The following is a 15182-nucleotide window of genomic DNA, read 5'->3' as shown; positions in this document are numbered from 1 at the left end:
GGCGGCCGGTACTCTTCAGAATAGCATTTTTTGGTAGTGAGCAATGGTTTACCTTCTATAAAGAGAAGATAGCTTAGTTTAAAATGGCTAAAATGCCTAACTTCTTCAGAAGGTAAATTAATTGTCTCGGTTTATTTATTCTATTTCTCAAAAAAGTTTTAAATTAGAAAAACACTTAGCGGATGTCACCTGCATCGTACGTATTATGTGGATTTTTTAAATTTCATGGTCAAATACTCGAAGAATCAATATTGTATTCAGTGTTTACATATTATATGAGATTGCTGTTTCTGATAGTATATAGTTAATAAACATGGAGAGTGATTTAACACACCGCGCCTGGCCTAAGGCCATTAGAAGTCATTAGCATGTTATCAAATTGGGGTAATTAAGGGATAATGTGAATGCTCAGCAGTGAATGTATTAATGTTCTTTCCGCTTCATATGCAATTAGTCAGCCAACTATAAAAACGTATGAGGTCATGGTAGGTCACTTTGTTAAAAGTGTAAAGCAGTACTTTTTTTTTTGAATCTTTCTCATTTTTATAAATTTATATGAAATTATAAAAGGAACTAGCATCACCTGGGTACTATTTATATTGCAAATCATGCTTCATCCAAACTCCATTTATTTCTAATGTATGTATATGTTATTAAAAAAGGATTGTTCTCTTATAGTACCGTTCTAATTAAATTTTCAGCTACTATGGCTAGTATTGTCGTTGTGTTTTTTAATTATATTGAATGTATTAGAGGGCTTTAGAAACAAATACGGCAGTTTCTATTTTTGTAAGATGTTGGTGACTCATTAAAAATGTCTCATATCTTTTTTATGGGTGTTTCTAAAAAAAGGTCTTACAAATATTGTTTATATACTAATATAATAATATGACATTTTTATTAACTTGCCAACATTGTTATAAAATAAGAACTGCCTTTTTGTTTCTAGAACCATCAATTTCGTGTGACTATCTAAACTGTGTAAAAATTGCTATAAACGCCACTACAGGACATAGGACCACCGTCTATGTAGTTCTATAATGACCTCAGAGTAATCCTATGTAAACTGAAGATCGTATTTGGATCGGAATCGCTTTGCGCACATGAAAGGAGTATTATTCATAATAATGCTACATGTTCTACTTCGCGTGAGTGAGTGAAACACGTATGAATAATGATGAAAAATGAGCGATGTCTTACAAATGCAGGAAGTGCGTAGGACTTGCTTGGTATTAGAGGAGCCGCCACTGCCCACTACAGATTTAATACATGTTTAGTGGTATATACAATTTAAGTATAATACTTAATGCATGAATGATACAAAAATATTCTGATCCTTTCATTAACTTAAACTTACTTTAATAACATATGAACAATTATTAAATACAGTAAAACCCTGTTAATTCGAAATCGATTGAACCGAAATATAAAAAAAATCTAATTACAAAATGTATATTATATTGCAAACGAAATTTGACAATTTTTCTTTCATAAAATATATTACAGTCATTGGGCCATTGTCATTTTTAGTGAGTCATCCCATCACATTCAATTTTCAATTGACAGTGAAATATAAACATAGGCAAGTTGGTGTGTGCCCTTACCCAAGTTTTAATTACTGTAACTGTATTAAACTGTGAACCGTTTTACATAAAACGATTATTTGATAGAATACAATTGTTTTTTATTTTGAAATTAGATCATTACCATATCGGTGTCCTTTTAAATTTCTAATAGCATTTTTTACATGATTATTGGTTTTTTTGATGTGCCATGTACCAGCCACAGGTATCCGTTGCAGCGCCTGTGGAAAGTTTTTATTACATTGCGCAGGGCCGGCCACGTCACTTGTTTCACTCTAGCAAACCTAGTGAGGCTGTTTTCGTAAGCTTGGCCATATTCGTTTTGATTTCAAATCAATCACACAAATTACAATAATTAGTCATACAGCAAAATCTTATTACTGACAACACAAGGGTAACCGGACAAAACAGAACAGCCAGGGGAAAAATGAAACATCAATTTTTATGGAATCTATTTATGTTAGGTTAGGTCATTATTTCGTTGTACCTAGTCACCCAATCATTTTAAACATATTATAGATATTGATTAAGATGAGATATTCTAAGCTTGCAGGCACACTGAGTTAAGTCCCGTTTATCTGAAGCTTTCTAACGATTAGGAATGCAGAAATTAGGTATATAATTTGATTTATTATGGCGTATTGAAAATCTGTGCTATTAAAAATCCATCAACATAATAGAAATAGAACAATTTCAATATTAAATTAATATTTTGCCTGAAAGGTCATAGTTATAATTATCGTTGTTCTGTTTTGTCATGGAACCGTTGCAACACATACGCAGAAAACTTTGATTTACGATGTATTTTGAATTTATCATTTTCATATTAACGGAGTTTTACTATATTAGAAAAACACTTTACAATGGCTATTTGAGGTTTGAAAAAGAATCAGTATAATGATAAAACTTGTTTATTTCTACAAACTTTGCTCGTTCAGCATATCAGCACTGCAAAAATCAGTCAGCCTTATGGCGGTTGATTCTGAAACAAGAAGAAATTTTATTGAAATTAATCATATCTGGACCCAAGACTACACTAAATCAACCATGTACACAGAATACAAAAGAATAAGATACTTGGATAGAGAGCTGTGCAATAACAGATTTTTAGATAAACATAAAAAACACATGTTTTTAAGGTTTTATCTACATTTTTACATTATTTTCTTATGTCTTATTAACAATTTCTTTAAGGTACTTTTACTTTTTGATGCTAATTAAAACATCTGGAAGGTTTTGATGGAGGCAAGGTAGCTCAATTATGGTTTGGTGACTTTAGCTTGTTAATAATCTGAACAATGTTAGCCAAAGAAGGATAGTGAAAGGTAGTGATATAAGTAATAATAAAGATAATGCGGTAAATAATAAGTTTTATTGAATGAAATAATCTTTTAACATGGTATAAATACCTAAAGTAAATGAATTAAGTGTTTTTTTTAATAAAATCTAATACTAATAACGAACCAATTAAAGTTATGAAAATTAAGTAATAACATAATGAAAGATTAACAAATAATAATTAAAAACTACTACTCCTCTGTATCAATTCCGACATCAGGTTCTGCATTCCTATCAATAATGCTGGTTGAGCTCGGCAGAGATTGGTACCAGTGGTGGAATTCTTGTGGTATCACACCATTTTCACATAATACCATTAAATCTTTATGCTTTTGTGAACTTCTTGATAGAGGCTTATACGCCTCCAAATCATAAAAATCACTGTATTTTAGTTTTTTGTGGTATAGTGTCGCAGTTTTCTTATTGTGATTAAATTGAGCAGCTGGAAAAATGCGTATCCAGTCATGCATCGTATACACGCTCACGAATCTCTTCTGTTTCGCAATGGCACTGGGCATACTGTCACATTCCATCATTGAATGTAAGGATTCTAAAAACTTTTGCTTCAATACTACAATATTTTGTTAGAGTTTTGGACCACGTACATCAAAAGAGCCAACATACTTTGATTGCGGTTCTGGCCACCGCACGTGTCACTAAACTTTTTTTATATTGCTTGGCAAGTTAGTTTGATAACTATACAAGCATGTACCAATCTCTATTCTACCACACTCGCCATTTATGTCATGCCAAGCATAACAGAAAGCATTATTAGGCGGAGCTCCTTCATAAATTTTCAAAATGTAGCAACAGAGTTTTCTGCTGTAATACAGAGATGAGACATCGCTGCTTGGAATTTGTAAAACAATCTACAGGTCAAAGGTTACTGTTGCGAAAGTGTTTTCTCGAGTTGCCCTTTCTTTGTCCATAGCTTTATTGTGTTGGCTTCTCTCTCCCTCCATTTTATGTTCGGTGTCATTTTGCTCAAACTGTTTCTTCTCGTCACCGTCCTTCATTGCGTTATATTTTGTGCAGAGAGCACACAGGTCTTTTCTCGGTCTAAAAAGGAGTAATTAAAGTCCTTGCGATACTTGATGGATTTTGAATTAAAATTCTGATGGATTTCAGTTTTGTACTATTCCATTTGAGTCGTTTTTTGCGACCCGGGGTTCGCCTTTTGGCATCTTCAGGCACTATACTATGTACAATCACCTAAAGGCAAATATACACTGACAAAGAAAACAATTAACTCTAACTTATATAATAAATCAATACAATAATGTAAGTAAAAACTTTATCACCTACCAGCCAGTCAATAAAAAAAATGTTTAACAAATAATTATGAATAGTTGAAGTGTCGGTAAAAAAAACCCCTACCTTATATTATAATGCACTAGATAGGAATAGTACAAAACTTAAATCCATTAGATATCTATAGTCCTTGTTTAGTATATAGCTTAGGCTTTTATAATGTATGACACCCACGGTGGCCGTGCGGTATAAGCATTGGACTATCACGCCGTGGGTCCCAGGTTCGAATCTTGAGTCTGGCAAGACCACATATTGTTTTTCAATTTGTGTGCGAGTCAGGGTATGGACGTAATAGGTTGAGCAAGTGGCTGACATCCATTTCTCGTAAAAAACAAAATCTGTTAATACAAACCTCTACTCTGTGGAGGTCCATATGATCCTATTAGGATTGGACATGGTCGAATAATAATAATATAATGTGTTTAATAAATGTTTTTCAAGGTGGAAGACGGTATCCGAAGTGGTTTTCTCGGGAGATTATTGGAGACATTATAGTCAAACACTACTATCATACAGCCTGGAAGCATTTGCTGATCATTTCAGGTCCATCTACGCAAGTAGTATTCCGAATCTGGATGTCGTCTCAACGTCAAAAAAACGATCATGCGTGATGCGGTGCCCAATCTGTTGTCATCTTCCTAATTGATGAGGGTGACGTGCTTAGATTTATTAAAAAACTTAAAAATACATGCTCTTTGGGACCGGATAATGTCCAACGTTTTTTTTTTAAAGTTGTATTGACTTTGTCAAGGGCCCACTTGCTTATATATTTAACCTGACAATGGAGACAGGTATCTTTCCGGAAACACGGAAGATGTCGAAGGTTACTCCAATTCATAAGTGGTAGAGTCATCAGTAGAAAAATATAGGCCGGTAGCTGTTCTCTCTGCACCAGCAAAAGTTCTTGAGATGATGATGCACAGCATGATTTCTCTAAGGATTGAGTCATATATAATGAATGAGCAGCATGGATTTAGAGCAGGCCGTTCAACGGAAACAAACCAGATGGTATTTACTGATTGTGTCGTCAGTACTATATAGAGGCTGCAAGGTTGACTGTTCTTACAATGATTTCTCGAATTCATTTGAGACTCGATCACAATATTCATATGGAAAAACTCCAACTTATCTTGTCTGATCGATTTCTCAGGTTATTCGATAGTTATTTTAAGAATCATCAACAATTCGTATCATACGGCCTTTATCAGTCACAGACATTTGAATCATTTTTTGGTGTGCCTCAAGGCTCAAATTTGGGACTATTGCTGTTCACGATTTTTATAAATGACAGCATTGGTAATTAAAAATGCTATGTTTTTGTTGTTTGCCGATGACTTGAAACTCTTCATGGAAGTTGTCACCTTGGACGATTGTCGTCAACTCCAACTTGATATAGATAATATATTAGATTGGGGCAGGCGTAACAAACTGGACTTCAATGTTTTATCGTTCCATGCAAAGCCTCACAAATATTGTTTTTCCAGTATTCGATACATGGAAAATTTCTCTCACGAATATCATCTGTAAGAGATCTTGGAATTACATTTGACAGTAGACTGACGTCGAGTGGTCATATAGGTACCATTAGTAAAAAGGCACTAAAGATGTTGGGCTTTGTCTGCGTACTTCCCGGGTCTTTTCGGATGTTACGGTACTATAAATTCTCTATAACTCCTTAGTTAGAAGCAGACTTGAGAGTGAGTCTATTGTTTGGGCCCCGCATCAGTTGAAGTACTTATGGTGGAGAAAATCCAAAAGAAATTTTTACTTTTGGCTGTATGGATATTATCTGTGGCGACTCTATTAGACTGATTTTCTCTTAGGTATACTTATAGGGTTTCCATGGAAATAAGCCGAACCGAATGGTTTATGACGGTCTCACCTTACGCCGAAACCGTTTATTGCCGTAATAAAACTTGTCGAGTGTTCACCCCATAGACTATAGATACATCTAGACGCCACCCGTTGCATTGCAAAATGAAGCTACGTGCCGTGCGATTGGTTTGTGGGCGAGCGAACACATTCGCCTACAAATGTTCGAGACCATAGACCATTTCGCTGGTGCTCGCCCAAAGTGCTCGCACTAGACGCTCAGAATTAAAATATAATTTTCTATTTTTTTTACGTTATATAGTATTTTTAAGCGGTCAAAATGCAACCATTAGGTAAAGATATCCATAATTTAAGTTATTTTAAAGAAACACTAGGTCACTGATATTAAAATAAATAATAAAATACAAATAAATTGTCACGAACATGTATCAACTTACCTATGAAACGTAATACAATCTTCTTGCTTATCAGTACGGCTACCATATTTTAATACAACACGCAGAACCACCTTTCCTACTTAATTAACTAAAAATATATACCACTGACTTTATGTTTAACACAAAAAATAGCAAATTTAGCAACACGAACTCGCAGATTATCGATGCTACGTGAAGCGATTCACCACGATTTGCCAGCGATACTTTTGGAAACTGACTCAAAAATATGTAGACCTTTTATCTTACTCTAGCGCGTGTCGCAGAGATTATAAGGGTGCCGAATACTTTCTCACTCGCACTCATGCATCGTTTTTGTTCAGGCCTTGGTTCACCCACTTAGCTTCGGATTTGTATATACGGGCGCCGCCGTGTTCCATTATGCTCTATTCAAATAACGGTGTTTGTACATGCGCGCCTATTTGAAACAAGTATTCCTTATATTAAAACAGAAAAATATTTTTTCTCTATGGTCAGTTTTTGATGTCTATGGGCACTTAACTGTCAAATAAATGACAATTTCTCACATTTTGCCGCTAGATATCCCAGTGGTCCATATATTTTGAACTCGCTATTACATTTACTTTTATATTACATATTTCTTTTATTTTTCGATTAATACTACATTATGGCCGGATAATCCGAATGCCGAATAAACGTTATTGAATAAATAATCATTACAATATAAACAAATGAAAGTAAATGGTTATCGTGATAGTATACCTACCTACCATATAATTATTATGCATAAATCGATTCCAGCATAATCATGTGAATTGAGTTGTTCAAAATATTATATTACTTGTATTTATTTGATTTAATGAATCTGCGTCTGATGTGTATTTACTAACGAGACTCTTAAATTTGAAAGCGTCGCCTCTTTTACGAAATTTGCGGCATTGTAGATTAGCTTTATCTACGAAAGCAAAGTTTACTACCTATAAATAAAGCATTCATGATTGAATAAAATAAGCACCAATTATAGAATCAATTGTAAAATAGATAGTACCATTAGACAATAATCAAAATAATACACTGAATCATAATGAAATACGGAAGAAAACAAGAACCTATGACAATTATCAACAAACGCGGGCTGTCAGTTGCGATCTGTCAAAAATGAACTCTGCCGAATTTAGCAATCGGTTTCGCTAAACTTATGGTAGAGGGGCATTAGGTGTTCGGGTTCGGCGAGATGCTTATGTACTAAATTTGGATGAACGCAATTATACGGGCGTATTATATATCTGGCGTAAAATCGCATTCGAAAATTTTGGATGAACACCCTATTACATACTGTAACTTAAAATTTTGAAGAGATCTTTATTTAGCCACATATTTTTTCAGACTTATACACGGCATAAATGTGAACTCTGCCATTCTATGTGGTGTTGGCTTGTGTGTCTTTGATAATTACCTTAGGAATCGAGGGCATCCGTTGTTTGTTTCTCCCAAGGTGCAGAACTAACCTGCCATTAGTAATGCCAATTGGGATGGCAATAACCATGTTTATTGAAATCGCTTCCGATATTGATATATTCCACTTACGTGAGGGTGAATTTAGGTGTACGTTGTTTAATATGTTTTTAAGATAGGGTCTATCAAAGTTCACTGTGTGTGCTTCCATTTACTTTTGTTATTTTATTTTATTTCTTATTGTATTATTAACTCACATTTCTCTGTATTTTTATTTTTAAAAATTACGAACACTTATTTTATGCAATGTCGTGAACGCTTTGAATTTATAATTTGATATGTTCATTATATGTAAAATAAATAAATTTGATAAATTAAAACATTAGCCTTCGCGACATGTCAAATGTTTTTATAAGATCCCTAGATTTCATGAGATGAACCGAAGACTTACATTTTACAAAATGAAAGGAAGAAACACTTAATAAAATCTTGTGAAAACCGTCTGAAATCCAATTCTGAATGGAAAATTCTCGATACTGTCTCAATCATACTGATGACATACTAAAAAAAATATGCCCCTTAATTCATTCTGCAATATCGAAAATTATGTATAAACCATACATAATTTTGGATATTTTATAGATAAGATGATTATTTTTCGAATATTATCTATAATGACTTTGTTTTCGCAGTGGTTCTTTGAATTTTAAAAAACTAATCAACATCGTCAGTAAATTGTTGACTTAGTTCAATGAAAACAAATACGTATGACTGACAAAGTTTATTAACCCTTTGATAAGTGAGTTAATTATTTAGCACACATCTTGGGAGTGAGTTAATTTTGAAGATTTCTTCTTCATCAAACAGTTTTTCAGCAGACAAGTCTGCTGGTGTTAATTGACTGTCAACAATGTCATCAACTTCCATCAAGTCCGATGTCATAACATTGGAGTCAAGGTTTACATAATCCTCCAGGGGTTGGTCTGAAATCCTTTACCAGCCTTCTATAGCATCACACTGGATATTTTCTTGGGTACTGGGTGCGTCTTTATCCTGCTTCTTGTATATCCCAGCTTTCCGGAAGCAATTCTTGATGGTAGAGTCGGTTATTTCACCCCATGCCTTAACAGTATAATGCATTGCATCTAAAATGGATATCTTAAATTTGTTGGGGTCCTCACCTAGTTCTAACTGACACAATAACTCCTGTACCAAGTTTCTTCTATTGTGCTTGAATGCCTGAATTATCCCTAAATCCAGGGGTTGCAGTTCACTTGTACAGTTAGGAGGAAAAAATGCCAACTGAATGTTGCTCAAAGTCAAGTTTGTGGGGTGAGCTGGGCACCTATCGAGGAATAGCAATATTTTTCGATGTTTTACTCCCATCAAAGCAATGAAGTAAGCTGCTTTTCAAATAAGATTGATGTCATCTAGGCTTTCTTATTGGCTGCATATTTTGTCGGCAATGTCCTGATATTTTTGAAGCAGCGGGGTTTTACAGACTTCCCAATCACTAACGGGGGAAGCTTTTCACTGCCATCTGAATTTGTAATCAAGAGAACAGTGAGACGAACCTTGCTTAATTTTCCTCCATGACAGGCTTCACCCTTGAAGCTGAAAGTCTTACAAGGTAGAACGTTGAAGAACAACCCAGTCTCATTGGCTTTGAAAATATCTCTGGGAGCGTAGTCTGCAATTAATGTAGGCACATCTGTAGGCTTCCAATCTTTAGCAATGTCCAAATCAACACTTTGCGATTCTCTGCAAATTGATCTGTAGACCACCTTGTGCCTCTTCTTAAAACGATCTATCCATCCATTTGATGCAGTAAGTCCTTTAATATTTAGTCGATTCGCGATGCGCAGCGCCTTTTCACGAATGATTGTACTGCCGACGGGAATATTACTGGCCCGCGCACTGACGAACCATTCTTTTAAAATCTCCTTCATTTTTTCGTACTTCGACGCTCTGATGTACATAAGTTTTTTCACCCCAGGTCCACATTGAATAGTGCTTTTTTCAATAGATTCACGGTTTTTGATGATTGTGATCAAAGTAGTAATGGGTATTCCTAAATATCGGGCCAGTGAAACGCGTGAGCCAACGTGTTTATTAAATTTTTTCGAGAGAATGTTCCTTTTCTCTTGCACTGACAAAGCTTTCCTTTGGTTAGACATTATGTGTTTGAAAGAATGAGGATGTAAAAATGAATAATAATCGAACCGAAAGCAATATGAAATAAATAAACCGCAAACTTGTAACTTGCAAGACTGATGACAAAATAATGACAGACGGACTGTATACAAAACACAAACACGATGCCAAAAGAAAAGATGGCGACCAATGGACCAATCAACTTGTTATGCGCCGAACTCGGGCCAATCACAGCGTCGCTCGCCGACCAATCACCGTGCGCCGCTCTCAAGACACGGAGTTTTCCCTCCAAACACCTTACACCGTTCGAATGTCACGACCCAATCATTGTCAAGCGTGCGTAACTTGCATATTTTGAATATTTCCGACGTAAATCGCAGGAAAGAAAAACGTAAATGCGGGTATTAAATGTACTGAAATACATCAGGACTGAAAAAATTACACGCAATTGCCGGGAAAACATGAATTCCGGGCACGTAAAAACGAGGTTATACTGTGATTTATAAGTTTTTAGAATATTTTTTCATTATGTACTATTACTATTTTTATTACACAATACATTATAGCAGTGTTTCCCAACCAGTGTAGCGACAGTATAGTATAGTAAAAAGCAAGGTCAGTTGAGTAAGTAAAAATATATATTTTTATAAAACTATATTACTACTTGGATAGTAAATTATAGTTAAATAAATTCAGTGGTTCTCCACATTTCATAAAAAGTTTTTTTTTTTAAATAATTTTACGTCAGACTTCTGGTTGGATAGTAAAATATTGTAAAATAAATTCAGTGGTTCTTAAGATTTTATAAAAAGATATTTTTTTCTAAATTCACCTCATATATTTTGTTCCAGCGATTGTTATTCTACTATAATTATTTCAATTATATAGTAGACTATAGCAAACCTGCGGTTCCATTTTTTTTTCGAATGATTAGATAGTATTATACTGTTCTTATTTTGATTGGATAGAAATATAATCAAATAAATTTAGCGGTTCTCAACATTTTATAACAAGAAATCTTTTTCTCAGTTTATCTCACATTTTTTTTATTCATTGTTAAAAAAACATCGATTTTTATAAAAATATCATCATCAGCCGGGGTCAATCCACTGCTGGATGAAGGCCTCCCCAAGCTTACTCCAACTCTCTACGTCTTGTGTCGTTCGCTTCCACGTATTTTTACCAAACTTTACCAGTTCGTCAATCCAGCGGCTTTTAGGGCGACCCTGTGACCATTTCGTGCCTCTTGGGTACCACTGGATGACGGCATTTGTCCAGTAGCCGTCCTTTCGGCTAGCAATATGCCCCGCCCCGCCCATCTCAATTTCAGCTGTTTGGCAATGTCTATTACATCGCGTACTCCTGTCTGCTTCCTAATCCATTCGTTTCTCTTACGGTCCTTTCACGTGATGCCCAACATACAACTCTCCATACCTCGCTGTGCGACTCTTAGCCTTTGGACATTTCTCGTGTTGAGGGTTCACGTCTCGCAGCCATACGTGAGCACACATTGGTTGAACACCCTACGCTTAAGACATAATGGTAGGTCACTCTTGAAGATACTATTCAGACGTCCGAAAGCACTCCATCTCAGCTTTGTTCTTCGAGCAATTTCATCGTGCATGCTTCCATCTATGGACATCTGCTGTCCGAGATAGACGTAGCTGCTGACTTGCTCGAGTTGGGTGCCATTAATATATAAGGTGCCTCTGGTAGGTAAAGACTTTCCTTTAGGATGGCAATCCCAAAATTGGTAATAATCAACTGGTAAAAACCATTCCTCCTCAAGTGCTATTTGATAGTTGTTTGTAAATCACCCAAATTTTTATTTTAATTCAATGAGTGAAAAGCTACATTAACTATGCAAATATATATCGGTACCTCGGAAGCAGAAGGATGAAACTCAATTTTCATATAAAAATGAATATTGATAGAATAGTTGAGGTAAAACCATTTTCTATAATAATTATTGATAAAAATTTTAATCTTCTAATTCCTATAATAATGAAAATAGTCTCAATGCAATGGATGCAACTGTCATGACCCCTTCGAAGCAGAAGGACGCAACTCCATAAAACATATAATTAATTCTACCATATATGTGTCGCTACATTTCAAAATCAGCCAAGTCCACCTTTAGGTATTTTTTACTTTTTTGTGAATTGCTGAAGAACTCTACTGCTTTCTAACATTTCTGCATTATCAAAATGTGGAATTTATTCATTTTAAATATTCTATACTCGAAATAATATAAACGTTCACCCTTGTGACTGTGTATTTGAGAAAATAAAAAGCTGTTTTTCTATTCATTTATTATGGGCTGATTTTGAAATCTAGCGACACATATTACATATTATACAGTCCATGAATAAGTTTTCAGATCAACCAACCGATCGACCGTGTCGGTTGAAAAGGATAAGCTACACACTCAACTATGTCTGATTTTTAGTTGGGTTGATCAAATGCTATGACCTAATTACCATGAGGAAAAAGGCTTCTCATTTGGACTTAATTGAAGTAGTAATAAGATCACCTAAATTAGCATTCGAGCACATCATAAACAATCAGTCATAGGAGCCTCTTCCCAGGATGCTATGCGCATAATTTTGCATCGATACTATGCATACTACCATTACCCAGCGTAAAAACTGAGTGTTGACATTGACGTTAAAAAATTAGGAATATGCATATCAAGAAGCGAGAATATCTATAAAGGAAGCCATTGAAATACAGATCACCAATTGATCACCAGCATCTTTTTTGAGTCACCTAGTCTGAACAATTTTCGACACATTTCTTTTGGGCAGTATTCGCAATTGTAGAACCAAGACTACATTTAACTAGATTAACCGTTAACCTCTACGTCATGTGAGATGACAGTGAGAGGCTTGTGCATGGCCCCCTCATCCTGAAGCGGGCCCCCAGGCCAGGATCTTTGGTGGTCTCCCTACCTATCGCTCAGGTTAAAGGCAGTGTGACACTCAACAGTAGTGTTTTCCAAATAGTTTGAGATGAAATTATGGGAATTCAGTGTATTTTCAGCGATTATTTTAATACATTAATATTATAATTTGAATTATGGAGTTGTCGACATATACATATCAACACAAAACAATCAAAAATTGCATCGCACAACCTCATATTTAAAAATATTAATAATCTTGAAAGAAAATAGCGCGCCTATTATATGTGCGTTGAACTCGTTCATATGGTCGACCCACCACGCCGGGCCCCCAAGCTAGAGCCCTGTCAGCCCCCCCTTGTGGAGGCCATGGGCTTGTTCATAGACCGCGACCAACATATAGATAACAAATAAGTTTTTACGCTATGTATTTTCGTTACTCGTTAAGCAATAAAGACGAAATTTGTTCTCCAAACTTGTTTTTACTTATTACCTTTTTACTGATGTTTTTCGATTTTTGTCAATATTATCAAAATAATATAGCATAAGACTCAACCCATATTGATGTTGTCCAAAAATAAATAAGTGACTTTATCTCTGTTTGGAATAGTGAAGTAATAATATTATAATGTCCAGTTATCGATACCGTTCTGTTATCTTTCAGCTTTTATAAAAACTTTGAATGCGCTGCGCAATTCCGTAAATAGGTGCAATTATTTCGGTACATAGATATTTTATGCATTGTACCCACATAAATCCTTGTAACTAGAGGTGGGAAAACTGGTCGATTTTGAAGACTAAGTATACTTACTACCAGTTAAAACTTGTTCCAAAATACTTACTAGTATTTGAAATATCGGCTATAATAGAATCGTTAAAAATACATCCGCTTTTCGGAAAGTCCCATTTTCGAGACAGGTATAGCTGGAACTATGGCACTAGTCACTCCTGTTTCAGTAGAAAATACTGGAGCATTAAAAGCACTGGTTTCATTTACAGGTGGAGCTATATTTTGCCTGGCAAATTCAATATGAATAGTTGGGTGCTTGCGCTGTAAAAGTTTCTTCAAATTTGACATTGACTTGTATGAATTTTTTATTTTACAAACATTACAGATGGCATAATTTGTAACTATTTCTTTGGAACGATTCCACACGAAACTTAACCTTTTAGTAGCCATTTTTACACAAATTATTTATTAAGTATAATATAATTATTATCCATTTATACAATCACGCATACAATTTGGATTCAGTTTATGTTTATAAGTTCCAATTATAACACTAAAAAATCGAGAAACTCGACATGACAAAACCAGATAAACGCGTAGTCAGTTAGCGTTATCAGAACCCGCTATTCCGGCTTGCGACTGACGTCAACTCGATATAAATGTCATACTCAACTGAAACTAAAACTAATTCCATAGTATTTATTACTAAACATACGCGAGTCGCGACGCCGCGGTGATGATTTCATACGTAGCAAGACTACGAACTAGCTAGCGGACGGCGAGACCTCATACCATGCGACGAACTCCGGAACTCGATAAAGTCTCATACTCAACTGAAACTAAAACACTTAAAACTAAAACTAAGGCGGACTCAAATAGTATAGGTACTATAAAACGAACATGTGACCATTTCTGTCCTTCACTATACCAACTTTACAACAGAGGAGAAAGGGAGAACAATGACAGTTGTAGTATGGGTAGTTTCATCCGAAACTTCAGTACACAAACTGGTGACAGTATTTCCAACTCACCTCTACTTTTAACCCTTTATAGGGCAAAGCATTTTTTTCTTCATTTCAAACCGATCTCCATCATTTTGCATCAGATATTTAATATCTTAAAACAATTTCAATATAAAAATTAAAAACATCTATCAGATATTAGTAAAAACTATAATTTATGGTTTTTTTTTTATTGATTTTATGATGAATTTTTTTCGAATAAAACAAATAAATAATGGTTGTAAATATTATTTATTTAGTCATAAGAAAAGTTACATTTCAGTTTTTATTTTTTTTATACCCATTTACGTAATACTTTTCAAAACATGGTATGCAAAAACGGTACGTTACATTGCTTACAAAAATAAGATATGAGTTTTGCTTATCTAGCCGTACTAGAAGCACATAGACAGCTCTTTTTCTTAGATTTATTTATAATGAACTGAAAAAAATAAAACATATTATCGTAACAGTACCTAC

The 15182-nt window shown here is 34.8% G+C and overlaps 1 long non-coding RNA gene across 1 annotated transcript in view; it reads right to left on the bottom strand.

Moving 5' to 3' along the window:
* Positions 1-546: 546 nt before the first annotated feature.
* The window catches only part of LOC147080098 (uncharacterized), a 33303-nt gene continuing 18667 nt past the window's right edge, over positions 547-15182 (bottom strand). Inside the window, exon 5 of the long non-coding RNA XR_015070774.1 lies at positions 547-2565. This is a non-coding gene — a long non-coding RNA (uncharacterized LOC147080098). The remainder of the gene's footprint in view (positions 2566-15182) is intronic.

The sequence above is a fragment of the Rhyacophila brunnea genome, unplaced genomic scaffold (genome assembly GCF_057557595.1).
Source record: "Rhyacophila brunnea isolate RB1 unplaced genomic scaffold, BYU_Rbru_1.0 scaffold_1, whole genome shotgun sequence".
Taxonomy (NCBI): Eukaryota; Metazoa; Arthropoda; class Insecta; order Trichoptera; family Rhyacophilidae; genus Rhyacophila; species Rhyacophila brunnea.
Note: the sequence above shows the minus strand (reverse complement) of the source record. Positions and strands in the feature narration are given on the sequence as shown.